Below are 26,690 nucleotides of genomic sequence, written 5' to 3'. Positions count from 1 at the left end.
CTGACCTCTTGTGTTGACGAGCGCAGAGACAGTCATGCCTTTCGCTGATTGGTTCGGAGGAGCTAAGCAGACCGGGTCGCTGCTGATTGGCCCTCGCAGTAGAGTTTGAACACGGGGCTACGAGGCTTCGGTTTGTCTGATTGGACGGCGAGTGCCCGTATGTGACAACAGGGAAATGTGGCCAAGTTCATGAGGACTTTGTGAGGGTGAAAGGCCGTGGGGCCGCCGCGTGTGTGCGAGCATGGAGGCCTGTTGGGAGGCCTGCAGCCCGTGTACTGCCGTGTCCTCGCATTCTACTAACGGAAGCTAAACGCTCGTGTGTGGAGTGAGAGGCTGAGGGAAGTGCACTGCCCTTCTGCCGTGTGTGCAGGGGCTTCTTCCCATGTCATGGAACGTTATAGAGTGTAAGCTGCTGCGACCTCCCGAGAGTGTGGCGCTGCTCCTCAGAATTGGGATCATGGCTGCCATATTGGGAAGGCTACTTTCGCTGTCAGGCTCAATCCGGCTAAAATAAAAAAAAAAATGGATTCGGTGAATGTTGCCGCCGGATCCGTTTTTTCCCATAGACTTGTATTAGTGCCGCATGACACTGTGTTTCATCCAGTTTTCGCCAGATCCGGCAAATCTGCCGTTTCCGGTTTCCCATAGCAACATTTTTTGTCTCCGGCGAAAAAGCCGGAAGCGCCGGATTCAGCGCTTTGCTAGAATGGGAGTCGGAAGGTGCCGGATCCGGAAAATGACCGATTCCAGCACCGGATTCCGTTTTTTTAAACTGAGCATGCTCCATGCTCCAAATTTTTTCTATCCAATTATCTGGATATGCTAGTCGGATCCGTCGAAAAAATGGATCTGTCGCATCAGTTTTTCACAATCTGCTCTGCATCTGTTTTTTCCAACATTCACCTGATTGTGCCTGATGCAAAAAGCCTAAGCGTCAAAAAAACCCTAAAAAATGGAATAATAGAGCAGATTACAATATTCTGCGACATCAGCAAACATATACAGCATGGCATCCAGAGCGTACGGCGATGTGCTGGCCATGGCACCCCTGTCGGACTAGCTCCTCTCTACTAAATCATGTTTTTCTCTGAACGCTGCCGCATCAGTCCCTTGTGTCTAGTAAACTATGTTTGTAAACATGGCCGATATGATGCAGCGATGGTCTGTTCTGTGCTGCCCATGGGTCGTCTGTTCTGTGCTGCCCATGGGTCGGCTGTTAGGTTCCCCAAGGCTGCCGTCACACTAGCAGTGTTTGGTCAGTATTTTACATCAGCAGCTAAAACCAGGAGTGGGTGATAATACAGAAGTGGTGACGTGTTTCTATTATACTTTTCCTCTGATTGTTCCACTCCTGGTTTTGGCTTACAAATACTGATGTAAAATACTGACCAAATACTGCTAGTGTGACGGCAGCCTAAGGCTTCTTTCACAATGGTCCGTCGGTACGGGCCCGTCGCAATGCGTCAGGCCGACAGACGCTGCAAGACGTGGGCAGCGGATGCAGTTTTCCAACGCATCCGCTGCCCATTCTGCAGTCCGGGGAGGAGGGGGCAGAGTTTCGGCCGCGCATGCGCTGTCAAAAATGGCGGACGCGACGCACAAAAAAAGTTACATGGAACGTTTTTTTTGTGCCGACGGTCCGCCAAAACACGACGCATCCGTCGCACGATGGATGCGACGTGTGGCAATGCGTCGCTAATGCAAGTCTATGGAGAAAAACCGCATCCTGCAGGCAACTTTGCAGGATGCGTTTATTCTCCCAAAACGACGCATTGCGACGTACGTCACACGACGCTAGTGTGAAAGTAGCCTAAGGCTGTGTGCCCACAATGAGTTCTTGGTGAATTTTTGACGCTGTGTATTTTCATTGCATCAAATCCGCAGCGTCTTACTGTTCCAGAAGAGTGGATGGAATTTAGAGTCCTCTCATGCCCACAGTGTCTTTTTTTTAACTTACCGTAAACTGACCTGCAGTGTGTGTTCCAAGTCTACAACGTGTCAATTTCTCTTGCGGATACGCTGTGTTCTCTGTGCACATTTTGCCCACAGACTGGCATTACATGTACAAATTCCATAGGTAAAAATGCACATGCATATTAAGTGTGTTTCCACAGCTGAAACCCATCAAAAACGCATGTAATCTGCACGAGTATCAATACGGTTTTGTCAAAACCAAATACCAGGAAATATAAAAAACTAAGCAGTTTTGATTAAAACATGATGTGCCAAAAAGGGACATAACCCGCAGTGATAAAAATACATAAAAAAAACCCGAAAGTAATCAAATAGGTACAAACACGGTGCAGAAAATCTGCAGCATGAAAAGTCACCAAAAGCTCATCATGGGAACTGTTGTGTATCCGCTTTTTGGGCTCCCCTGGTGGTTGCTGGTGGTACTGGTGACTTGTTTGCACTTTGCTTCTTCTGTTCACCTGCTTCCATCAGTGTTTGGGAGTTTCCTATTTAGCCTTGCTCTCCAGTCATTTCCTTGCCGGTCATCATTGTAACCAGAGCCTTCGGTTGCATGTTCCTGCTACTAGTCTGCTGATCAGCTAAGTGGACTTTGTCCTTTTGTTTTGTACCTTTTGTCCAGTTTGCAGTTTTTGTAATTCTCTGTAGCTGGAAGCTCTTGCGGGCTGAAATTGCCACTCCTGTGTCATGAGTTGACACAGGAGTCTTAAAGTAATTTCAGGATGGTTTTTGAAAGGGTTTTCAGTTGACCGTGAAGTCCTCTTTTGTATCTAGTAAGTGGACCTCTCTTTGCTATATCTACTTTCATACTGTGTATGTCTTTTCCTCTTAATTCACCGTTATTACATGTGGGGGGCTGCTATCATCTTTTGGGGTATTTCCCTAGAGGTAAGCCAGGTCTGTTTCTTCCTCTACCAGGCGTAGTTAGTCCTCCGGCTGGCGCGTGGCATATAGGAAGCCGTAGGTATGCTCCCTGGCTACTGTTAGTTGTGTGGTAGATTTAGCTCACGGTCAACTCGAGTTTCCATCACCCGAGAGCTCGTTCGTTACTTATATGTTTCTTACGTTCCCTTGCCATTGGGAACCATGACAGGGAACGTAGCTTTAAAGTATACAATATTGGTGAACCTCCTCAAAACAGATCATCAATATCAGACCATTTTGGGGGGGGCGGCACCTGGTACTCCCATCTATCAATTGTAATCATTTTCAATATGTATCAGCTGCTGCCGAGGAATACAGATCTGCTCCTATTCTCTTAGATAGGAGCGGTCCTTCAGCACCCTGTAATGGCTGCTACACATTGAGCAGAGCTGTTTAATGTTTACATTCAGCTCTAACAAACAATCAGTGAGGGTCTTGTGTTGACTCCCCCTCCACTGATCTTCTATTGCAGATAGTTAATAATCTTTATTTTTATATAGCACTAACATATTCCGCAGCGCTTTACAGTTTGCACACATTATCATCGCTGTCCCAGTTGGGGCTCACAATCTAAATTCCCTATAAGCATGTCTTTGGAATGTAGGAGGAAACACGGGGAGAACATACAAACTCCTTGCAGATGTTTTCCTTGGTGGGATTTGAACCCAGGACCCCAGCGCTGCAAAGCTACAGTGCTAACCACTGAGCCACCGTGCTGATAATTCATCTATTCTTTGTGCCCAGAGAATCCCTTTAATTACAGGGCAAAATGATCATCACACAATCTTTCTGTGAAAAATTCCAGACTAACTGATGTAATTTCCATCCTTTATGCTGTGTGATTTCTGGCAAAGAAGCTGTAAGTTAAGAAGCAACAGGAGGAGGAGGTGGCGCTGACCAGAGAATAGAGCTGGAGTGACAGAGAGCAAGTTACAAAGGACCGATTATATGCTCTGCCCACTGATTTCAGTCTGAAGTGTGTCATATCTAGTTTCCCCTGTGATTTTGCTCCAGGGAAATTACAATTTGCTGCTGAAGGTATCAGCTGCTTATTGTCATGTAAATATTTTAAAGTGAATATGTCAGGAAGATGAAACCACCCCTCCCCTCAAACTGCACATATGGGCAAGCAAGCCTTTATATATTCTATTTGTTGCTGCACTCTCAATTATAATTAGTGCTTTTATTCATGTACGAATTCGATGTTAAGTACTCTGGGTGTAGCAGAGAACTTGAGGAGTCATTGACTTCCAAGGTTGTTTCCCTACCCTGCCCCTACTGCTTTAGCTTGATTGATAGCTCACTGTCTTATTTCCTTTCCTGGCCTCTAACATCACATATACAGGGAGCTCAATCATGCTAATGAGGCTGGTGCTAGCAGGGAAATAACCCAGGGAAGGCAAAGGCTCAGGAAGTGCTCTGTCATGCCCACAACATCTAATGCCTCATTTATGAACGGAAACGCTAATTATGAAATGCAGCAACAGATAGAAGATATAAAAGGTGTCAGTGGGTGTATTACATTTTAAAGACCAAATTCTGTATACTAGCATATGCACATTTTTTTTCTGGGGGGTGGGGAGGGGTGATCTTACTGATAGACTCCATTTAAGATGTTTTAATGGGAGCTAGTTTTCACTGTAAGTATTACATATATTGCCAATAACTAGCTTCTTTAGTAAAACTGTATTCCTGCATGTCCTCAATAACCAATTCTTTCTCCTCTACTCTTTGCTACCTACAGTAGTTGCCTTCATTATGCTGTGATGAAGTGTTTTGAACACCGGACTCGCCCCGTGCCGTTCATGAAAACTTGGGTAGCCATACAGAAAAAGCAGGAGAAGCCGTCCTTTGTGTGGGAGGGTGAGTCACTTCCTCTCTCATTGTTTAGATGGTGGAATGTTTGCGGAGCTGCCAGCATGTGTGTGAGTGTGTATAATGTGTGCAGGAAGCAGCCAGCCACATGGCACCCCCAATACTCCTTGCTCCAAGAGCTGACTGTTAACGTTTCCTTTAAAGGGTAATAATCCATATAAAAAACTTTTGCTATGTTATAGTGATGTGTCAGTAGTATTGATCTGTGGGGATCTCTGTGCTGAGGACCTAACCAACTACTAAAACGAAGGGGCAGCAGCGCTCAGCACACCCTTGTGCTGCTTGCATCTGCGCAGCTCTTTGTTAAGCAGAAGGAGCCTTTCTGTGCACCCAATCCGAAGCGAACGGGGCACAGCACTGCCACCCATCAGAACTGCTGATGGAGCACCCCCAGACGCAGGGCTGCGGGGTACTCAGTACCGGGCCTCTCTGTCTCAGTTCTGGGGTTGTCACGGTGGCTAGACTCGGTCCGTGACCCTGCTAAGGGGCGTCCAATGAAAGGTGTGGGTGATGGTGCGTGGTGCAGGTCGCGATGAATAACGAGGACACAGGGTTACAGTCTCTTTACCTCTTTACTGAAGGCTTCAGGATCCGCAATCCAGAGCACTGCTAACAGGGCTGGCTGAGACCGGCCGGTCCGATGGCACCTCCAGAGTTCCCTTTGCAGGTGGAAATCTGTGCCTACCTTCTAGCGCCTGTGTGTTGTAGTCCTTCCCTGCTGAGCACCATGGGATAGTCCTCACAACTGTTGTGTCTGTTTCTGATGTTCTTTCCCACAACTCATGTCTGTTCTGATGTTCTTCTCCGTCCCCCAGATGGTATGGCTAGGACGCACCCGTATGACGGGTAGGCCTGGAGTTCTTCCGGGACCCTAGCGTCGCCCCTCTCCCACAGTTGCCCCCTATGTCTGCTTAGGTGATTTAGGTGAGACAGCCAACCTATAATTAACTGTCCTGCCGTTGGTTTGAAGTAATGCCTGGAGCCCAATACTTCCTCGGCGTTCCGGCTACGCGCCTCAGTAGGATGTTGCCTCGATCTTATGGCACGACTCCTACTGGTGTTTCTCCTTTTTGCTATGATCTCGTTTCTCACTCTTCACAATAAACCTCGTTTCTTGTCCTTTCTTGAGATACCGCCGCGATGTAGTGCAGGCGCGGTTCCTTAACGTTCTGCCTTGTTCGCTAGGCCTCTGTCAGGATCCCACCCCTGACAGGGACCCCCTGAATCTGAATCTTCCCCTGCAACACCCTCTGTCAGAGGATGTTGCCTGGTTCCAACCCAGTCAGCTTCTGTCTAACTTCCTATCTAACCCCCAGTTTTACCAGATTGTGAGGCGTGGCCTAATACATAGCACCCTTAGCTCCCCCTGGAGGCCAGACTGTGAAGTGTATTGGTGTCTGTGATACCTGGTCAGGTGAACTCCTTCAGTGCCATCAGACGTACCATAGCCCCCCTTAGCGGCGGAGCATCAGTACTGCAACGACCAGGTCTCTGGGGCGCTGCACTGACATGTCACCATCACTTTTCAAGAAGGCTTTTACAATTCTATAAAAAGGATTACAATCTAGTAAAAGCCACCTGAAAAGCAAATTTACCGTATACATTTATTTTTATTAAAAGGGGCGTCCACTACTGGACCAACCCAGCTTAATCAATTTAGGACCCCAATTAAAATAAAAACAGTGCATACCCTTCACTCGCTGCAGCTCCGTACCAGCAATGTCGGCACCTCTGTCTGTCGGAGATTGATGTTACTTTAACTTTTGTGTAATTATTAATAGACTTACCGTAATTGGTATTGTTTTAACCGGTACAACCTGGAGAATAAATTTACCTTTTGTGGTTGATGTACAGTTAAAAAAAATGCAAGAATATTATTGATATTGTCTTTATTTTCCAATGTGGATATAATTATATGTCTACATACGATTTACATATGATCTACACATAACAAGAAGGACTCAAGGACTCTAAACCATCAGCCATAGCAAAGAACTACCAACAAAGTGCGACTCCAGTTATTTCAGTTGTTTACACAGTTGCCCATTCATTTGGCTGGGTAAATGTGTAGCCAGACGAAAAAAAAAATGTTTGTGGTGATATGACCTTTGCCCTGATGATTTTCAGAAGACAGACAAACAGCCATTCGTTGGTTTTCCTCCTTCTCCAGCTTTATTTAAGGAGTTGTCGAGGGTTAAATAGGAAATGTAAAATATAGTTGATGTGTCATAAGGTGCGTCAATGACTGGAAATTCTGACAGTACTGTAGTAGAGGGGGTTGTCATGGACTTACGTATTGATCACCTATCCAAAGCATAAATTATCAAAATCAGATTGTTGGGGGTCCTACACCCAGCACCAGTCAGCGGTTACCTGCTCTAGCAGATGCCAGAAATAAACAATGTACGAGCGAAAACATAGCAGCCCTGTACATTTAGTGGCCGCAGCCAGGTACTGCACCTGATCTCCAAGGAGATAGTGTGGAGGGGGGGTGCTATATTCTGGCCAATAAATTGCTTTTATTTGGCAACTTCTGAAGCAGGTACTAGCTGATTGGTGAAGGTGCCTTATTAATTTATCAATATGCAAGTCTCAGACAACCCCATTAGAATAAATCTGGGAGCAAGTTTTTCTATGTCATCTGAAAGTTGCATGATGTAGGAGAGAGACCCAGATGCTAGCGATGTGACACTTACTAAGCTGCTTGTTGCAGCTCCAATAAAATCTGCGTTTTATCCACAGGAGATTATCACTAGAAGACTAGCTGTCTCGTGCCATGTAGTCTTCTTTCTCTGTGAAATATTGCCTCCAACACTGATCGGCAGCTTTCTGCCTATGCAGAGTGTTCACAGAAAGCGGCCAATCAGTGGTGTGGGAGAGGTGATACAGAGCTCAGTATTCAGAGAACTGGTAGATCTACAGCAAATAAAACAGTGATTGTATCAAAACTGCAGCAAGCAGCTCAGCATGTGATACATTGCTGGAATCAGTGTCACTGCAACTACATCTTGCTCCTCTCGGATTACATGGGAAGTGCCTCATGACAAGTTCCATTAAGACAGGGGTCAAACAAGCGATGATTCTCTCAGGTGAGTGAATCAGGCTGATTATGGAAATGTCACTCGGATCTAACTCTCTCAGAGATTAACCCCTTCATGACCTTGGGATTTTTCGTTTTTCCGTGTTTGTTTTTCACTCCACTCCTTCCCAGAGCCATAACTTTTATATTTTTCCGTCAATTTGGCCATATGAAGGCTTATTTTTTGCGGGACGAGTTGTACTTTTGAACGACATCATTGGTTTTACCATGTCATGTACTAGAAAACGGGAAAAAAATTCCAAGTGCGGTGAAATTGCAAAAAAAGTGCAATCCCACACTTGTTTTTTGCTTGGCTTTTTAGCTAGGTTCACTAAATGCTAAAACTCATCTGCCATTATGATTCTCCAGGTCACTACGAGTTCATAGACACCTAACATGACTAGGTTATTTTTTACCTAAGTGGTGAAAAGAAATTCCAAAGTTTGCTAAAAAAAAAAAAAAAAAATTACGCCATTTTCCGATACCCGTAGCGTCTCCATTTTTCATGATCTGGGGTCAGTTGAGGGCTTATTTTTTGCGTGCCGAGCTGGCGTTTTTAATGATTCCAATTCGGTGCAGATACGTTCTTTTGATCGCCCGTTATTGCATTTTAATGCAATGTCGCGGCGACCAAAAAAACTTAATTCTGGCGTTTCGATTTTTTTTCTCGTTACGCCGTTTAGCGATCAGGTTAATGCTTTTTTTTTATTAATAGATCGGGCGATTCTGAACGTGGCGATACCAAATATGTGTAGGTTTGATTTTTTTTTTTCATTGATTTATTTTGATTGGGGCGAAAGGGGGGTGATTTAAACTTTTATATATTTTTTTTTTTTTTTCACTTTTTTTCACTTTTTTTTTTTTACTTTTGCCATGCTTCTATAGCCTCCATGGGAGGCTAGAAGCAGGCACAGCATGATCGCCTCTGCTACATAGCAGCGATCTGCTGTTCGCTGCTATGTAGTAGAAAATCAGGTGTGCTGTGAGCGCCGACCACAGGGTGGCGCTCACAGCTACCGGCGGTCAGTAACCATAGAGGTCTCAAGGACCTCTATGGTTACAATGGAGAAGCATCGCCGACCTCCGATCATGTGACGGGGGTCGGTGATGTGCTCATTTCCGGCCGCCCGGCCGGATGCGGTAGTTAAATGCCGCTGTCTGCGTTTGACAGCGGCATTTAACTAGTTAATAGCGGCGGGTGAATCACGATTTCACCCGCCGCTATTGCGGGCACATGTCAGGTGTTCAAAACAGCTGAGATGTCCCGGCTTTGATGCGGGCTCACCGTGGAGCCCTGCATCAAAGCAGGGGAGCTGACCTCAGACGTATTATCCCGTCCGAGGTCAGTAAGGGGTTAAGCTAAGTGTCATCTTAGTGTGATCCGATTCTGTCGTGTGCGAGAATCATATCATAGGTGTGGAGAAGATGTAGAACTTAATGTCTCCATTGTCTGTGCTCGCGGCTGTCAGACTGCACTCAGATGACATCCTTGTGCAGTCTGAGGTTTCACAAGTACCCATAGACTTTTTATGAGTGCGTGTGATCCGAATTCCAGGGCCACTCTCAGCATGTTGTGATTGTTTTTTATACCAAATCGGCATGAGAAAAGAATCGCAGATCTGCACTGCCCGATATTATAACACTGGGCCTAGTGCTATCCGATAAAACATCAGATAGCACTCGGCCTGGTACACGCTCATGTGAGCGAGCCCAAAGTCTCAGACTGTGCTTAGTGTTTCTGGCACTCATTAGAGAACCATGGAAAGACCAAGCTGATGGACCCTATGCAATGATCTCAGTTTTTCTTATGGTGAATAAGCACACCCATCAACATTTTATCCTCTTAGTATATTGCAATCATCATATGATATAGCACTGTGTATTTACAATTGCTCATTTTGCCTTTCTACTCCGCTAATTCTTCTGCTTTCCATTAGGTCTATGACGTCACATGATTCAAAATAGAGTAGCTCTGTGTAGAAACAGGAGGTAAATTTTCCCTGCACGACTCATAAGTCGCTGCAAACATCCCTGGCAGGAGGGGGAGGTAGCAGCTGGGTCAGGAGTTCAAGAGGGAATGATTTCTGCAGGGAAATGAGTCTTCTTGTTTCTACATAGAGCAGAGAAAAAAATAGAATTTACTGGGTAGAAAGGCAATATGAGCAATTGTATGTACGTAGTGCTGTATAATATGATGCTTGCAACACGCTAGGAGGATAAAAATGTTTATGGGAAGAGTGCTTCTTTAACCCCTTTATCCCATATGACGTACTATCCCGTCGAGGTGGGGTGGGCATTAATTCCCAGTGACGGGATAATACGTCATATGCGATCGGTCACGCTCACGGGGGGAGGGCAGCCGATCGCGGCCGGGTGTCAGCTGACTATCGCAGCTGACATACGGCACTATATGCCAGGAGTGGTCACGGACCGCTCCTGGCACATTAACCCCCGGAACACTGCGATCAAACATGATCGCAGTGTTCTGGCGGCATAGGGAAGCATCGCGCAGGGAGGGGGCTCCCTGCGTGCTTCCCTGAGACCCTCGGAGCAACGCGATGTGATCACGTTGCTCCGAGGGTCTCCTGCCTCCATCTCCCTGCAGGCTCCAGATCCAAAATGGCCTCGGGGCTGCTTCCGGGTCCTGCAGGGAGGTGGCTTACCAAGCGCCTGCTCAGAGCAGGCGCTGGTAAGCCTGCAGCCCTGCCTGTCAGATCGCTGATCTGACACAGTGCTCTGCAAAGTGTCAGATCAGCGATCTGACCTTATAACATGATGCCCCCCCGGTGACAATGTGATAATGTAAAAAAAAAATATTCATGTGTAAGAAAAAAAAAAAATCCTAAATAAAGAAAAAAAATATATTGTTCCCATAAATACATTTCTTTATCTAAATTAAAAAAAACATAACAATTAAAGTTCACATATTTAGTATCGCGCATCCGTAATGACCCGACCTCTAAAACTGTCCCACTATTTAACCCCTTCAGTGAACACCGTAACAAAAAAAAACAAAAAACCGAGGCAAAAAACAACGCTTTATTATCATAAGTGAAATAACACGCGATCAAAAATACGGATATAAATAACCATGGTACCACTGAAAACGTCATCTTGTCCCGCAAAAAAATGAGCCGCCATACAGCATCATTAGCGAAAAAATTAAAAAGTTATAGTCCTCAGAATAAAGCGATGCAAAAATGATAATTTTTTCTATAAAATAGTTTTTATCATATAAAAGCGCCGAAACATAAAAAAAATATAAATGCGGTATTGCTGTAATCGAACTGACCCAAAAAATAAAACTGATTTATCAATTTTACGAAACATGGAACGGTATAAACGCCCCCCCAAAAGAAATTCATGAATTGCTGGTTTTTGGTCATTCTGCCTCACAAAAATCAGAATCAAAAGCGATAAGAAAAAGTCACATGCCCAAAAATGGTACCAATAAAAACGTCAACTCGTCCCGCAAAAAACAAGACCTCACATGACTCTGTGGACCAAAATATAGAAAACTTATAGCTCTCAAAATGTGGAGACGCAAAAGTATTTTTTGCAATAAAAAGCGTCTTTTAGTGTGTGACAGCTGCCAATCATAAAAATCTGCTAAAAAAAACCCCTATAAATAGTAAATCAAACCCCCCCCCCTTCATGACCCCCTTAGTTAGGGAAAAATAATAAAATAAAATAATTTATTTCCATTTTCCCATTAGGGTTGGGGTTGGGGCTAGGGCTAGGGTTGGGCTAGGGTTGGGCAAGGGGTAGAGTTGGAGCTAGGGTTGGTGTAAGGGCTAAAGTTAGGGTTAAGGTTGGGGCTAAAGTTAGGGTTGGGGCTAAAGTTAGGGTTTGGATTACATTTACGGTTGGGATTAGGGTTAGGGGTGTGGTTAGGGTTATGGTTTGGATTAGTGTTAGGGGTGTGTTGGATTTAGGGGTGTGGTTAGAGTTGGGATTAGGGTTAGGGGTGTGGTTGGGATTAGGGGCATGTTCGGGTTAGGGGTGTGATTAGGGTTATGGTTAGAGTTGGGATTAGAGTAAGGGGTGTGTTTGGGTTAGGGGTGTGTTTGGGTTAGGGTTTCAGTTAGAATTGGGTGTTTCCACTGTTTAGGCACATCAAGGGCTCTCCAATCACGACATGGCCTCCGATCTCAATTCCAGCCAATTCTGCGTTGAAAAAGTAAAACAGTGCTCCTTCCCTTACGAGCTCTCCCGTGCGTCCAAACAGGGGTTTACCCCAACATATGGGGTATTAGCGGACTCAGGACAAATTGGAGAACAACTTTTGGGGTCCAATTTCTCCTGTTACCCTTGGGAAAATACAAAACTGGGGGCTAAAAAATAATTTTTGTGAAAAAAAGGAATTTTTATTTTCACGGCTCTGCGTTATAAACTGTAGTGAAACACCTGGGGGTTCAAAGTTCTCACAACACATCTAGATGAGTTCCTTGGCGTGTCTAGTTTCCAATATGGGGTCACTTGTGGGGGGTTTCTACTGTTTAGGTACATCAGGAGCTCTGCAAATGCAGTGTGACACCTGCAGACCAATCCATCTAAGTCTGCATTCCAAACGGCACTCCTTCCCTTCCGAGCTCTGCCATGCGCCCAAATGGTGGTTCCCCCCCACATATGGGGTATCAGCGTACTCAGGACAAATTGGACAACAACTTTTGGGGTCCAATTTCTCCTGTTACCCTTGGGAAAATACAAAACTGGGGGCTAAAAAATAATTTTTGTGAAAAAAAAAAAAAGGAATTTTTATTTTCACGGCTCTGCGTTATAAACTGTAGTGAAACAATTGGGGGTTCAAAGCTCTCACATCACATCTAGATAAGTTCCTTAGGGGGTCTACTTTCAAAAATGGTGTCACTTGTCACAAAAAATTGGGCGTGAAAAGAGAATTTTTGTGAAAAAATATGATTTTTTATTTTTACGGCTCTGCATTATAAACTTCTGTGAAGCACTTGGTGGTCAAAGTGCTCACCACACATCTAGATAAGTTCCTTAGGGGGTCTACTTTCCAAAATGGTGTCACTTGTGGGGGGTTTCAATGTTTAGGCACATCAGGGGCTCTCCAAACACAACATAGCGTCCCATCTCAATTCCAGTCAATTTTGCATTGAAAAGTCAAACGGCGCTCCTTCCCTTCTGAGCTCTGCCATGCGCCCAAACAGTGGTTTACCCCCACATATTGGGTATCAGTGTACTCAGGACAAATTGTACAACATCTTTTGGGGTCCATTTTCTCCTATTACCCTTGGTAAAATAAAACAAATTGGAGCTGAAGTAAATTTTGTGTGAAAAAAAGTTAAATGTTCATTTTTATTTAAACATTCCAAAAATTCCTGTGAAACACCTGAAGGGTTAATAAACTTCCTGAATGTGGTTTTGAGCACCTTGAGGGGTGCAGTTTTTAGAATGGTGTCACACTTGGTTATTTTCTCTCATATAGACCCCTCAAAATGACTTCAAATGTGATGTGGTCCCTAAAAAGAAAATGGTGTTGTAAAAATGAGAAATTGCTGGTCAACTTTTAACCCTTAACGCTCTAACAAAAAAAAATGTTGGTTCCAAAATTGTGCTGATGTAAAGTAAGACATGTGGGAAATGTTACTTATTAAGTATTTTGTGTGACATATCTCTGTGATTTAAGGACATAAAAATTCAAAGTTGGAAAATTGCGAAATTTTCCAAATTTTCTCCAAATTTCAGTTTTTTTCACAAATAAGCGCAGGTAATATCAAAGAAATTTTACCAACAACATGAAGTACAATATGTCACGAGAAAACATTGTCAGAATCATCAGGATCCATTGAAGCGTTCCAGAGTTATAACCTCATAAAGGGACAGTGGTCAGAATTGTAAAAATTGGCCCGGTCATTAACGTGCAAACCACCCTTGGGGCTTAAAGGGAACCTGTCACCCCCCCCCAGTCGTTTCAAACTAAAAGAGCCATCTTGTGCAGCAGTAATGCTGCATTCTGACAAGGTGGCTCTTTTAGTTCCGGGTGCTGTAACTAGAGAAATAATCCACTTTTTAATTTGTCAGAAATACCTGGTCTTCAGTCAAGGAGGCCGGCGTTTCCCCCCTGCTTCAGACGCCACACAGCTGTCTCTCACATCTTCTTGGCGCCGGGCGCCGCCTCCTCCTCACCACTGTTTTCAAAATAGCCGGTGCCTGCGCTCTTTTCCCCTGCCTGGTGCAGGCGCAGTGAGCGCTGCCCGTCTGTCCTCATATGCAGCCCAGCTGACTGCGCCTGTGAATCCCAGCCCCGCAATGTGAATAAATCATAAGTCACTGCGGGACTGGGAATCACAAGCAGTCAGCTGGGCTGCATATGAGGAAAGACGGGCAGCGTTCACTGCGCCTGCACCAGGCAGGGGAAAAGAGCGCAGGCGCCGGCTATTTTGAAAACCGCGGTGAGGAGGAGGCGGCGCCCGGCGCCAAGAAGATGTGAGAGACAGCTGTGTGGCGTCTGAAGCAGGGGGGAAACGCCGGCCTCCTTGACTGAAGACCAGGTATTTCTGACAAATTAAAAAGCGGATTATTTCTCTAGTTACAGCACCCAGAACTAAAAGAGCCACCTTGTCAGAATGCAGCATTACTGCTGCACAAGGTGGCTCTTTTAGTTTCAAACGCCTGGGGGGGGGGGGGGGGGTGACAGGTTCCCTTTAAGGGGTTAAGGCCCTAGAAAGCATAATTAATACTTCCTGAAATGAGCCATGTAGATTTAGCCTAGTTTAGTGGGAAGTAGGCAGTGTGCGGTGTTGTGAATTTGGATTCTGGGCTCCCCCGGTGGCCGCTTGTGGAATTGGACTTGTCATCCTCTTTCCTGTTTCACCTGGTTCCATCAGTAGTGGGTGTCGCTATTTAAGCTCATTTCTCTGGTGGTTTCTTGCCGGTCAACAATGTTATCTGATGCCTCTCAGTGCTTGTTCCTGCTTCTAGACAACTACTAGATAAGTTGGACTTTTGTCCATGTTTCGTTTTGCCTATTTGTTCCAGTTCACAGCTGAAGTTTTGTTACTGTGTCTGGAAAGCTCTCGTTGATCAGGGATTGCTACTCTGGCGTTATGAGTTAATGCCAGAGTTTAAGGTAATCTCTGGATGGTGTTTTGTTAGTGTTTTTCTGCTGACCATGAAAGTATACTATCTGTCTTCTGCTATCTAGTAAGCGGACCTCAAATTTGCTAAGACTATTTTCCTGCTGCGTTTGTTGTTTCATCTGAACTCACCGTCATTATATGTGGGGGGCTACTGTCTTCTTTGGAATATTTCTCTAGAGGTGAGCCAGGTCTTATATTTCCCTCTGCTAGCTATTTAGGTCTTAGGCCAGAGCTGGGCATCTAGCGATAAATAGGAAATGCTACCTGGCTATTTCTAGTTGCGCGGCAGGCTTAGTTCATGGTCAGTATAGTTCCATCTTCCGAGAGCTTGTCCCTCTATAGGCTTGCTATGGTCTCTGCCTGCAGAGATCATGATAGTTTGACCGGCCCATAAAGTGTTAAAGACCCAGGTTGAGAAAGGAGAGTTATAAGAAGTCTGCTGGAATTTTTTTTTTTTTTTTTTTCCTCCAGTTTGCCTTGCTGCAGTCTTTTTTCTCTCTCTCCTCCTAATCTCTGTATGACTCTGTGTGCACCTGACAATAATGGATCTTCAGAGTGTAACTGCGGGTTTGAATAATCTCATCACGAAAGTACAAAATTTACAAGATTTTGTGGTACATGCTCCGGTATCTGAGCCGAGAATTCCTTTGCCGGAGTTCTTCACAGGGAATAGAGCTAGCTTCCAGAATTTCCGAAATAATTGTAAGCTTTATTTGTCCCTGAAGTCTCGTTCAGCTGGAGACCCTGCTCAGCAGGTTAGGATTGTGATTTCCTTGCTCAGGGGTGACCCTCAAGATTGGGCCTTCTCATTGCCAGCAGGGGATCCTGCGTTGCGCGATGTGGATGCGTTTTTTCTGGCCTTGGGCTTGCTTTATGAGGAACCTCATTTGGAACTTCAGGCAGAAAAAACTTTGATGGCACTATCTCAGGGGCAAGACGAAGCTGAAGTTTACTGCCAAAAATTCCGTAAATGGTCTGTGCTTACTCAGTGGAATGAGTGCGCCTTGGCGGCAACTTTCAGAGAAGGTCTCTCTGATGCCGTTAAGGATGTTATGGTGGGGTTCCCTGTGCCTGCAGGTCTGAATGAGTCCATGACAATGGCTATTCAGATTGATAGGCGTCTGCGGGAGCGCAAACCGGTGCACCATCTGGCGGTGTCTATGGAAAAGACGCCAGAAAGTATGCAGTGTGATAGAATTCTGTCCAGGAGCGAGCGACAGAATTTTAGACGGAAGAATGGATTGTGCTTCTATTGTGGGGATTCTACTCATGTTATATCAGCATGCTCTAGGCGTACAAAGAAGCTTGATAAGTCTGTTTCCATTGGCACCATTCAGTCTAAGTTTATTTTGTCTGTAACCCTGATTTGCTCTTTGTCATCCATTGCCACGGACGCCTATGTTGACTCTGGCGCCGCTCTGAGTCTTATGGATTGGTCCTTTGCCAATCGTTGTGGTTTTGATTTAGAGCCTTTGGAGACTCTTATTCCTCTGAAGGGGATTGACTCCACCCCATTGGCTAATAATAAACCACAATACTGGACACAAGTAACCATGCGTATCAATCCGGATCACCAGGAGATTATTCGTTTCCTGGTGCTGTATAATTTACATGACGATTTGGTACTGGGATTGCCATGGTTGCAGTCTCACAATCCAGTCTTGGACTGGAGAGCAATGTCTGTGTTGAGCTGGGGATGTAAGGGTATTCATGGGGACTTACCTTTGGTTTCTATTTCGTCGTCCATTCCCTCTGAAGTCCCTGAGTTCCTCTCTGATTATCAAGACGTCTTTGACGAACCCAAGCTTGGGTCGTTACCTCCGCACCGTGAGTGCGATTGTGCCATAGATTTGATACCGGGTTGCAAATATCCAAAGGGTCGTTTGTTTAATCTGTCTGTGCCGGAACATGCTGCTATGCGGGAATATATAAAGGAGTCTTTGGAAAAGGGACATATTCGTCCATCTTCTTCTCCCTTGGGAGCTGGGTTTTTCTTTGTCTCAAAAAAGGACGGCTCTTTGAGACCATGTATTGATTATCGGCTTCTGAATAAGATCACTGTTAAGTATCAATACCCATTGCCATTGCTTACTGATTTGTTTGCTCGTATAGAGGGTGCTAAGTGGTTCTCTAAAATTGATCTTCGTGGGGCGTATAATTTGGTGCGGATCAGGCAGGGGGATGAGTGGAAGACCGCATTTAATACGCCCGAGGGCCACTTTGAGTATTTGGTCATGCCTTTTGGTCTTTCTAATGCCCCTTCAGTTTTCCAGTCTTTTATGCATGATATTTTCCGCGATTTTCTGGATAAATTTATGATAATATATCTGGATGATATTCTGATTTTTTCTGATGACTGGGACTCTCATGTCCAGCAGGTCAGGAGAGTTTTTCAGGTTCTGCGGTCTAATTCTTTATGTGTGAAGGGGTCTAAGTGCGTTTTTGGGGTCCAGAAAATTTCCTTTTTGGGGTATATTTTTTCTCCCTCTTCCATTGAGATGGATCCCGTCAAGGTGCAAGCTATTTGTGACTGGACTCAGCCCTCCTCTCTTAAGGGTCTTCAGAGATTTTTGGGCTTTGCCAACTTTTACCGCCGATTTATTGCTGGTTTTTCGGATGTCGTTAAACCACTGACTGATTTGACCAGACAAGGCGCTGATGTTGCTAATTGGTCCCCTCATGCTGTAGAGGCCTTTCAGGAGCTTAAGCACCGTTTTGCCTCTGCCCCTGTGTTGCGTCAGCCTGATGTGAATCTGCCTTTTCAGGTTGAGGTTGACGCTTCGGAGATCGGAGCTGGGGCAGTGTTGTCGCAGAAAGGTTCCGACTGCTCCGTCATTAGGCCTTGTGCCTTCTTTTCTCGCAAATTTTCGCCCGCAGAGCGGAATTATGATGTTGGGAATCGGGAGCTTTTGGCCATGAAGTGGGCGTTTGAGGAGTGGCGCCATTGGCTAGAGGGGGCTAAGCATCAGGTGGTGGTATTGACTGACCACAAAAATTTGATTTATCTTGAGACTGCCAGGCGCCTGAATCCTAGACAGGCGCGCTGGTCTTTATTTTTTTCTCGCTTTAATTTTGTGGTGTCATACCTACCGGGTTCTAAGAATGTTAAGGCAGATGCCCTTTCTAGGAGTTTTGACCCGGACTCTCCTGGTAATTCTGAACCCACAGGTATCCTTAGGGAGGGAGTAATTTTGTCGGCCGTTTCTCCTGATCTGCGGCGGTCCTTGCAAGAGTTTCAGGCGGATAGACCGGATCGTTGTCCGCCTGATAGACTGTTTGTTCCGGATGATTGGACCAGTAGAGTCATCTCTGAGGTACATTCTTCTGCATTGGCAGGTCATCCCGGAATTTTTGGTACCAGGGATTTGGTGGCAAGATCCTTCTGGTGGCCTTCCCTGTCACGAGATGTGCGAGTCTTTGTGCAGTCATGTGACATTTGTGCTCGGGCCAAGTCTTGTAGTTCTCGGGCTAGCGGACTGCTGTTGCCCTTGCCTATTCCTAAGAGGCCTTGGACACACATCTCGATGGATTTTATTTCAGATCTGCCTGTTTCCCAGAAGATGTCTGTCATCTGGGTGGTCTGTGACCGTTTCTCTAAAATGGTCCATTTGGTTCCTCTGCCCAAGTTGCCTTCTTCTTCTGAGTTGGTTCCTCTGTTTTTTCAGAATGTTGTCCGATTGCACGGTATTCCTGAGAATATTGTTTCTGACAGAGGTACCCAATTTGTGTCTAGATTTTGGCGGGCATTCTGTGCTAGGATGGGCATAGATTTGTCTTTTTCATCTGCTTTTCACCCTCAGACTAATGGCCAGACCGAGCGGACTAATCAGACCCTGGAGACATATCTGAGGTGTTTTGTCTCTGCTGACCAGGATGATTGGGTTGCTTTTTTGCCATTGGCAGAGTTCGCCCTCAATAATCGGGCCAGCTCTTCCACCTTGGTGTCCCCGTTTTTCTGTAATTCGGGGTTTCACCCTCGATTTTCCTCCGGTCAGGTGGAATCCTCGGATTGTCCTGGAGTGGATGCGGTGGTGGAGAGATTGCATCACATCTGGGGGCAGGTTATGGACAATTTGAAGTTGTCCCAGGAGAAGACTCAGCGTTTTGCCAACCGTCATCGTCGTGTGGGTTCTCGGCTTTGTGTTGGAGATTTGGTGTGGTTGTCTTCTCGTTTTGTCCCTATGAGGGTCTCTTCTCCTAAGTTTAAACCTCGGTTCATCGGCCCTTATAGAATATTGGAGATTCTTAATCCTGTTTCTTTCCGTTTGGACCTCCCTGCGTCCTTTTCCATTCATAACGTTTTTCATCGGTCGTTATTGCGCAGGTATGAGGTACCTGTTGTACCTTCAGTTGAGCCTCCTGCTCCGGTGTTGGTTGAGGGTGAGTTGGAGTACGTTGTGGAGAAAATTTTGGACTCTCGTGTTTCCAGACGGAGACTCCAGTATCTGGTCAACTGGAAGGGTTACGGCCAGGAGGATAATTCTTGGGTCAATGCATCTGATGTTCATGCTTCTGATCTTGTTCGTGCCTTCCATAGGGCTCATCCTGGTCGCCCTGGTGGATCTGGTGAGGGTTCGGTGCCCCCTCCTTGAGGGGGGGGTACTGTTGTGAATTTGGATTCTGGGCTCCCCCGGTGGCCGCTTGTGGAATTGGACTTGTCATCCTCTTTCCTGTTTCACCTGGTTCCATCAGTAGTGGGTGTCGCTATTTAAGCTCATTTCTCTGGTGGTTTCTTGCCGGTCAACAATGTTATCTGATGCCTCTCAGTGCTTGTTCCTGCTTCTAGACAACTACTAGATAAGTTGGACTTTTGTCCATGTTTCGTTTTGCCTATTTGTTCCAGTTCACAGCTGAAGTTTTGTTACTGTGTCTGGAAAGCTCTCGTTGATCAGGGATTGCTACTCTGGCGTTATGAGTTAATGCCAGAGTTTAAGGTAATCTCTGGATGGTGTTTTGTTAGTGTTTTTCTGCTGACCATGAAAGTATACTATCTGTCTTCTGCTATCTAGTAAGCGGACCTCAAATTTGCTAAGACTATTTTCCTGCTGCGTTTGTTGTTTCATCTGAACTCACCGTCATTATATGTGGGGGGCTACTGTCTTCTTTGGAATATTTCTCTAGAGGTGAGCCAGGTCTTATATTTCCCTCTGCTAGCTATTTAGGTCTTAGGCCAGAGCTGGGCATCTAGCGATAAATAGGAAATGCTACCTGGCTATTTCTAGTTGCGCGGCAGGCTTAGTTCATGGTCAGTATAGTTCCATCTTCCGAGAGCTTGTCCCTCTATAGGCTTGCTATGGTCTCTGCCTGCAGAGATCATGACAGTGCGGTGTTCAGATAGCATGTCAAAGCACATGGAATAAGCAAAGAATGAAAAAGTTGTAGTCCAAGCAGAATTCTGACAAAACAGATGGAGGTTGTAGATAATTACCGTGGAATGTCCAGACTAGCAGAAGAGGTATGAAAAACAAGTGAGGTTAAAAATGGTCAGTATTACTAAAAATGGCAATTCAGCTAAATCTGGAAAGAGCCTGGGGTTGCACATTAGATACCATTATAACTGGAAGATTAAACACGCTCATACACATGTTTGCTAAAGCCATCAATTACAGTGGGGAAAAAAGTAGTCAGCCACCAATTGTGCAAGTTCTCCCACTTAAAAAGATGAGAGAGGCCTGTAATTGACATCGTAGGTAGACCACAACTATGAGAGTCAAAATGAGAAAACAAAGCCAGAAAATGACCTTGTCTGATTTGGTAAGATTTATTTTGCAAATTATGCTGGAAAATAAGTATTTGGTCACCTAAAAATGTGCAAAATTTCTGGCTCTCACAGACCTGTAACTTCTTCTTTAAGAGGCTCCTCTGTCCGCCACTCGTTACCTGTATTAATTGCACCTGTTTGATCTTGTTATCAGTATAAAAGACACCTGTCCACAACCTCATACAGTCACACTCCAAACTCTACTAAGGTGAAGACCAAAGAGCTGTCGAAGGACCCCATAAACAAAATTGTAGCCCTGCACAAGGCTGGGAAGACTGAATCTGCAATAGGCAAGCAGCTTGGTGTGATAAAATCAACAGTGGGAGCAATAAGAAAATGGAAGACATACAAGACCACTAATAATCTCCCTTGATCCACGCAAGATCTCACTCAGTGGGGTCAAAATAATCACAAGAACGGTGAGCAAAAATCCCAGAACCACACGGGGGAGCCTAGTCAATGACCTGCATAGAGCTGGGACCACCGAAACCAAGGCTACCATCAGTAACACACTATGCCGCCAGGGACTCAGATCCTGCAGTGCCAGACGTGCCCCCCTGCTTAAGCCAGTACATGTCCGGGCCCATCTGAAGTTTGCTAGAGAGTATTTGGATTATCCAGAAGAGTATTGGGAGAATGTCATATGGTCTGATGAAACCAAAGTAGTACTGTTTGATAGAAACAAAACTCGTTGTGTTTGGAGGAGACAGAATGCTGAGTTGCATCCAAAGAACACCATACCTACTGTGAAGCATGGGGGTGGTAACATCATGCTTTAGGGCTGTTTCTCTGCAAAGGGACAGCATGACTGATCCGTGTACATGAAAGAATGAGGCTAGTTTCACACTAGCGTCGGGAACAACCCGTCGCTGTGCGTCGGGCCGACGTTCCCGACGCTAGGGTGGTCTCCGCCGCACAACGGGGGCAGCGGATGCATTTTTCCCACGCATCCGCTGCCCCATTGTGAGGTGCGGGGAAGTGCGGGGAGGTGGGGGCGGAGTTCCGGCCGCGCATGCGCGGTCGGAAAAAGTGGACCGTCGGGAGCAAAAAACGTTTTTGTCTCCCGACGGTCCGCTACCACACGCCCAAGCGTCGCAAAACGGACGCGACGTTTGGCAATGCGTCGCAAATGCGTCGCTAATGTTAGTCTATGACGAAAAAACGTATCCAGCAAGAACTTTTGCTGGATGCGTATTTTCGGCAAAACGACGCATTTGCGACGTATTGCAGTTAACGCTAGTGTGAAACTAGCCTGAATGGGGCCATGTATCGTGAGATTTTGAGTGCAAACCTCCTTCCATCAGCAAGGGCATTGAAGATGAAACGTGGATGGGTCTTTCAGCATGATAATGATCACAAGCACATCGCCAGGGCAACAAAGGACTGGCTTCGTAACAAGTATGTGAAGGTCCTGGTGCGGCCTAGCCAGTCTTCAGATCTCAACCCCATAGAAAACCTTTGGAGGGTGTTGAAAGTCCGTGTTGCCCAGCGACAGGCCCAAAACATCACTGCTGTAGAGGAGATCTGCATGGAGGAATGGGCCAACATACCACCAGCAGTGTGTGCCAACCTTGTAAAGACTTACAGAAAACATTTGACCACTGTCATTGCCAGCAAAGGATTTATAACAAAATATTGAGATGAACTTTTGTTAACGACCAAATACTTATTTTCCACCATAATTTGTAAAATAAATCTTGCCAAATCAGACAAGGTGATTTTCTGGATTTGTTTTCTCATTTTGATAGTTGTGGTCTACCTATGATGGAAATTACAGGCCTCTCATCTTTTTAGGTGGGAGAACTTGCATAATTGGTGGCTGACTAAATACCTTTTTTCCCCCACTGTATCTAATGTGTATGAGAGTGACAGTAGATGTCGTGGGAAAGGAAGATCGAGCATATCAGAATTCAACTTGTCCAATCTTCTGTTCTCATTGGAGGGAATCTGAGTGCTCAGTGTTAAAAAATGTAACACGCACTTACACTTTGAAGTGATTCTCCTACCAAGCAAATCCACCACCCATTACGAGCTGCAGTCAGCCATTATCTTGTCTAGTCCAAGTTCTTGTTGTGCTCCTGGTAAACTGATAATGTTATAAAGTGAATAAACAACCAGCCCGGCATTCCCCCTGCAGGGGCAATGTAGTGTAAGGCTACGTTCACATTTGCGTTGTGCGCCGCAGCGTCGGCGACGCAACGCTCAACGCAAACAAAAACGTAACAAAACGCACGCTAAAACGCTGCGTTTTGCGACGCATGCGTCCTTTTTGGCCGAAAGTTGGACGCAAAAAAAATGCAACTTGCTGCGTTTCCTGCGCCCAACGCTTGCGGCCAAAAAAACGCATGCGTCGCAAAACGCAGCACAACGCATGTCCATGCGCCCCCATGTTAAATATAGGGGCGCATGACGCATGCGGCGACGCTGCGGCGCCGAACGCTAATGTGAACGTAGACTTACAAGGTGGCCCTACACATAAATGACTGTCCCTCAGAGTGGCTCCGCATTTTGGCTCACAGTCTGGTGAGGTTTTACATAGCAACTTCTACAACCAGCAACTAACAGTGAATGTAGCACTAAATGGTAATTCTCTCATGCGAGACAATCGGGCCGATTATGCTAATGTCGCTCTGATCTGTCGGAGTTTGATCTGAGTGTCACCTTAGCGTGAGCGGATTCTTTCGAATTAGAGAGTCATGTCAAAGGTGTGGAGAAGATAGAAACCTTACTTTTTTGATCTTTTCCATTGTCTTTGTGTCCGTGGTAATCAGACTGTACTTAAATGACATCCAAGTGCAGTTCGATGTTTCATAGACTTTTATGGGTGCGCATGATCCAATTATCGGATGCACTCGCAGCATGCTGCAATTGTTTTTCTCGTGCCATCATTTCTTCCTGCAGTGGGCCGTTTGTTCTCTGATTGCCTTTGTCTCTGACATTGATTATCTGACTCCTGATAACATGCAACTATGCCATTAGCCAGTTTTGGATTAATTATTCTTTTTAATTTCCTGTACATGACTACCCACCTGGCTCTGTGTCTTCTAGTGTATCCTGCTCCGCTTGCCTGTCTGCCGTCCAGCTTACCCCATGGTCCTGGTCCTTCCTGATCCACGCGCCATCCAGCAAGCCCTGTCTGCTTCGCCATCACCTTCAGCCTGTGTTGCTCACCCTGACCTACAGCATAAAGATCCACCTTACCAGGTGAGATTATAACATAGACATGTCAGGTAAACTGACAGATTCTCCTTTAAAGGGTTTTTCTGATATATTTTTAAACTACACAATGAGACCACCCTGGAGAAAGGACAAAAGGAGGCATTCTCACTACCGGATTCTACTTTCCGTTCCATTGCTGCCACTGTGCAAGACCAATAGTGGACTGCGGAGGCCCCTGATTGGCTACAGGGTTAGGGCACTCGTGGTTGGGACTTATTTGCTTCTGGTTTGGTAGAAACAGACAGCTATGCATTTATGACCAGCTTGTCATTTGGGCAGGCCCACTTCAAAAGACAGTATTCCTGATGATGAGGCATTGTAGTGTTACATAGTGCTCAACTCAGGGTTGTGGAATTGGGAAGCCAAAACTCCCACCCTGACTCCTCAATATCCCTGACGCCCAACTCCACCACTGGTGCTCATTCAGGAAAACTGGCAACTGGAGTTGCTGGAAAAATGGTGACTTTTTACAATAATGCTCTGTTCTAGCGAATTCAAGGATTCCTGAGGGGACCACTTCTTAATCCTAATTATAGCTATAAGAACTGTCCAAAGATGCCCCCAACATAAAGATGCCTGTAAGAGTCAGTCATACTACTTGTGTGCTGAGAGTGAAATAACCCAGTGATGTGCTTTGTGCTTGGTCTACCTGTCAGCACACATTGTCTGTTCATTCCCCAACAACAAGCCTATTTCTAAGGTCCACTTTAGCAGAGCTGCCTGTAGCCCTTCATAGTAGTTAGTGGTTAGAAGCAGCTTCTGAAGTGCCAGGACTCCATCATGTGTGACGTTCACTAGTCTGCATTGCAGCAATGTGCACATCTCAGTCTGACAAGCGACAGATCTGTGACACACTGCTAATGAGCTGATGCTCTGAGACACTATAATCCTGGGTGCACTCATGCCAGCAGTGCTAATAGTGGCAGTATTGGGGGTTTTCTCTCAAATAATCTTTTAACTAATTCTATAGAAAACTGTGTACTGGAATAATTATGCCTTGTACTTCCTTTACTGAAGTTAGGACAATGTCCAATGTCTAGATCTGGTTTATCTTTGTAAAGTGCCACCTACCAATAGACTGTTATTCCTCCTTCCAGATGTGCAGGCTTTCTGTAAATGTTCTCTGTAAATGTTCATAAACCTTTCTAGACTATATAGTAAATTATAGCAATATAAAACAGGGAGGAGGGAATGCATCCAATCGGTCAGAGCCCATGAAGGACACTTAGGAAAAGGAAATAGATTGTTTCGTAGTTGTCACATATATAATATTCAGTGACCATATGGGCAGCTCTTGGCAATGTTATTTCATGCTAACTATATATTGTGGGGCAGTGAGGGGAATCATATACGAGGGTCATTATGTGTCCCCAGGGATGAGCATTTTAATTACAGCCACAGCTGTGGGTACAGTGCAAAATAAAAGAGAGGGTGGATTTGGTGAAACATCTGACCAAGGCAGATTTAAGAAAACTTGACATGGGCTTTTATTTTTGGAGATTTGGAGGATGGTAAAGGGACAGGTCTCTCACTCCAGTCCGGGTCTTGCGAGTGGCCCATGTCCACAATTCCCATTTAGGTCAGTCTCACACGTCCAGATAATTCCGGTACCGGAAAAATCGGTACCGGATTTATCCGTGTCCGTGTGCTCATGTGGCACATCAGTGTGGCACACGTGCGGCAGCCGTGTGCCGCCCGTGTGCCCACTGAGGACCATACGGACCGTGCAGGAGACAGCGCTAGAGATAAGCGCTGTCCCCTGTATCTGGTGCTGAAGCCGGAATTCATTCCTTCTTCCCAGCAGCGTTCGCTGGAGAGAAGGAATGAAAAAAAAAAATATTTTTTTTTGTGGTTTAAATCAAGTTCCCGGCAACCTCCCACCCCTATGCGCCCGCCCGCTGGAAATAAAATACTCACCCAGCTCCCTCGATGCTTCCTCTCAGCGCCGCAGCTTCTTCCTGTATGAGCGGTCACGTGGTACCGCTCATTACAGTGATGAATATGTGGCTCCACCCCTATGGGAGGTGGAGCCGCATATTCATCACTGTAATGAGCGGCACCACGTGACCGCTCATACAGGACAAGCTGCGACTTGAGGAAGCATCGAGGGAGCTGGGTGAGTATTTTATTTCCAGCGGGCGGGCGTACAGGGGGTGGGAGGGGGGAGGTGACAAGGATCTTTATTTTAAAGACAAAAATAATTTAAAAAAAACATTGATTTTTAATTCCTTCTCTCCAGCGAACGCTGCTGGAGAGAAGGGATGAATGGCGGCTTCAGCACCATGCTGGGGGGACAGCGCTTCCTGTAGCGCTGCCTCCTGCACGGCAAACGGACTGCACACGGACAGCATCCGTGTGCGGTACGTGTTTTACACGGACCCATTGACTTTAATGCGTCCGTGTGATCCGTGCACTCCCACGAACACTGACATGTCTCCGTGTTTTTCAAACGGACACACAGTCCGTGAAAACACGCTGACATGTGCAGAGACACATTGATTTTAATGTGTCTACGTGAGTCAGTGTCTCCGGTACGTGAGAAAACTGTCACCACACGTACCGGAGCCACTGACGTGTGAAACCGGCCTTAAACTTTTAGTTAATGTTTAGGTGTGTCAGCTTTTGGTTTGCAAGCATCAGAACCGGACCACTGTGTAGGACAGGTCTATGTGAGACTGAACACAAGCCACAACCAGAGAAAGCAAAGCCACTGATGCACCCACGAGTGATACGGTGGTGCAGTTGCCCATGGCAA

General features: G+C 45.7%; 2 long non-coding RNA genes across 2 annotated transcripts in view; one reads left to right on the top strand and one right to left on the bottom strand.

The window, feature by feature from the left end:
- The first annotated feature begins 178 nt into the window (after window positions 1-178).
- LOC143765297 (uncharacterized) lies at window positions 179-26,690 on the top strand. The gene is made up of 4 exons (XR_013213358.1): window positions 179-404; window positions 4,640-4,758; window positions 23,765-23,920; window positions 26,546-26,690. It is a non-coding gene; the product is annotated as an uncharacterized LOC143765297 (long non-coding RNA).
- LOC143765298 (uncharacterized) overlaps window positions 23,545-26,690 on the bottom strand; it is a 46,421-nt gene continuing 43,275 nt past the window's right edge. Inside the window, exons 2-3 of the long non-coding RNA XR_013213359.1 lie at window positions 23,746-23,893; window positions 23,545-23,669 (exon numbers count right to left, since the gene is read on the bottom strand). This is a non-coding gene — a long non-coding RNA (uncharacterized LOC143765298). The remainder of the gene's footprint in view (window positions 23,670-23,745; window positions 23,894-26,690) is intronic.

This window comes from Ranitomeya variabilis, chromosome 4 (assembly GCF_051348905.1).
Source record: "Ranitomeya variabilis isolate aRanVar5 chromosome 4, aRanVar5.hap1, whole genome shotgun sequence".
NCBI classification, from domain to species: domain Eukaryota; kingdom Metazoa; phylum Chordata; class Amphibia; order Anura; family Dendrobatidae; genus Ranitomeya; species Ranitomeya variabilis.
The sequence above is the reverse complement of the archived record's forward strand: the minus strand, read 5'-3'. Positions and strand labels throughout refer to the sequence as shown.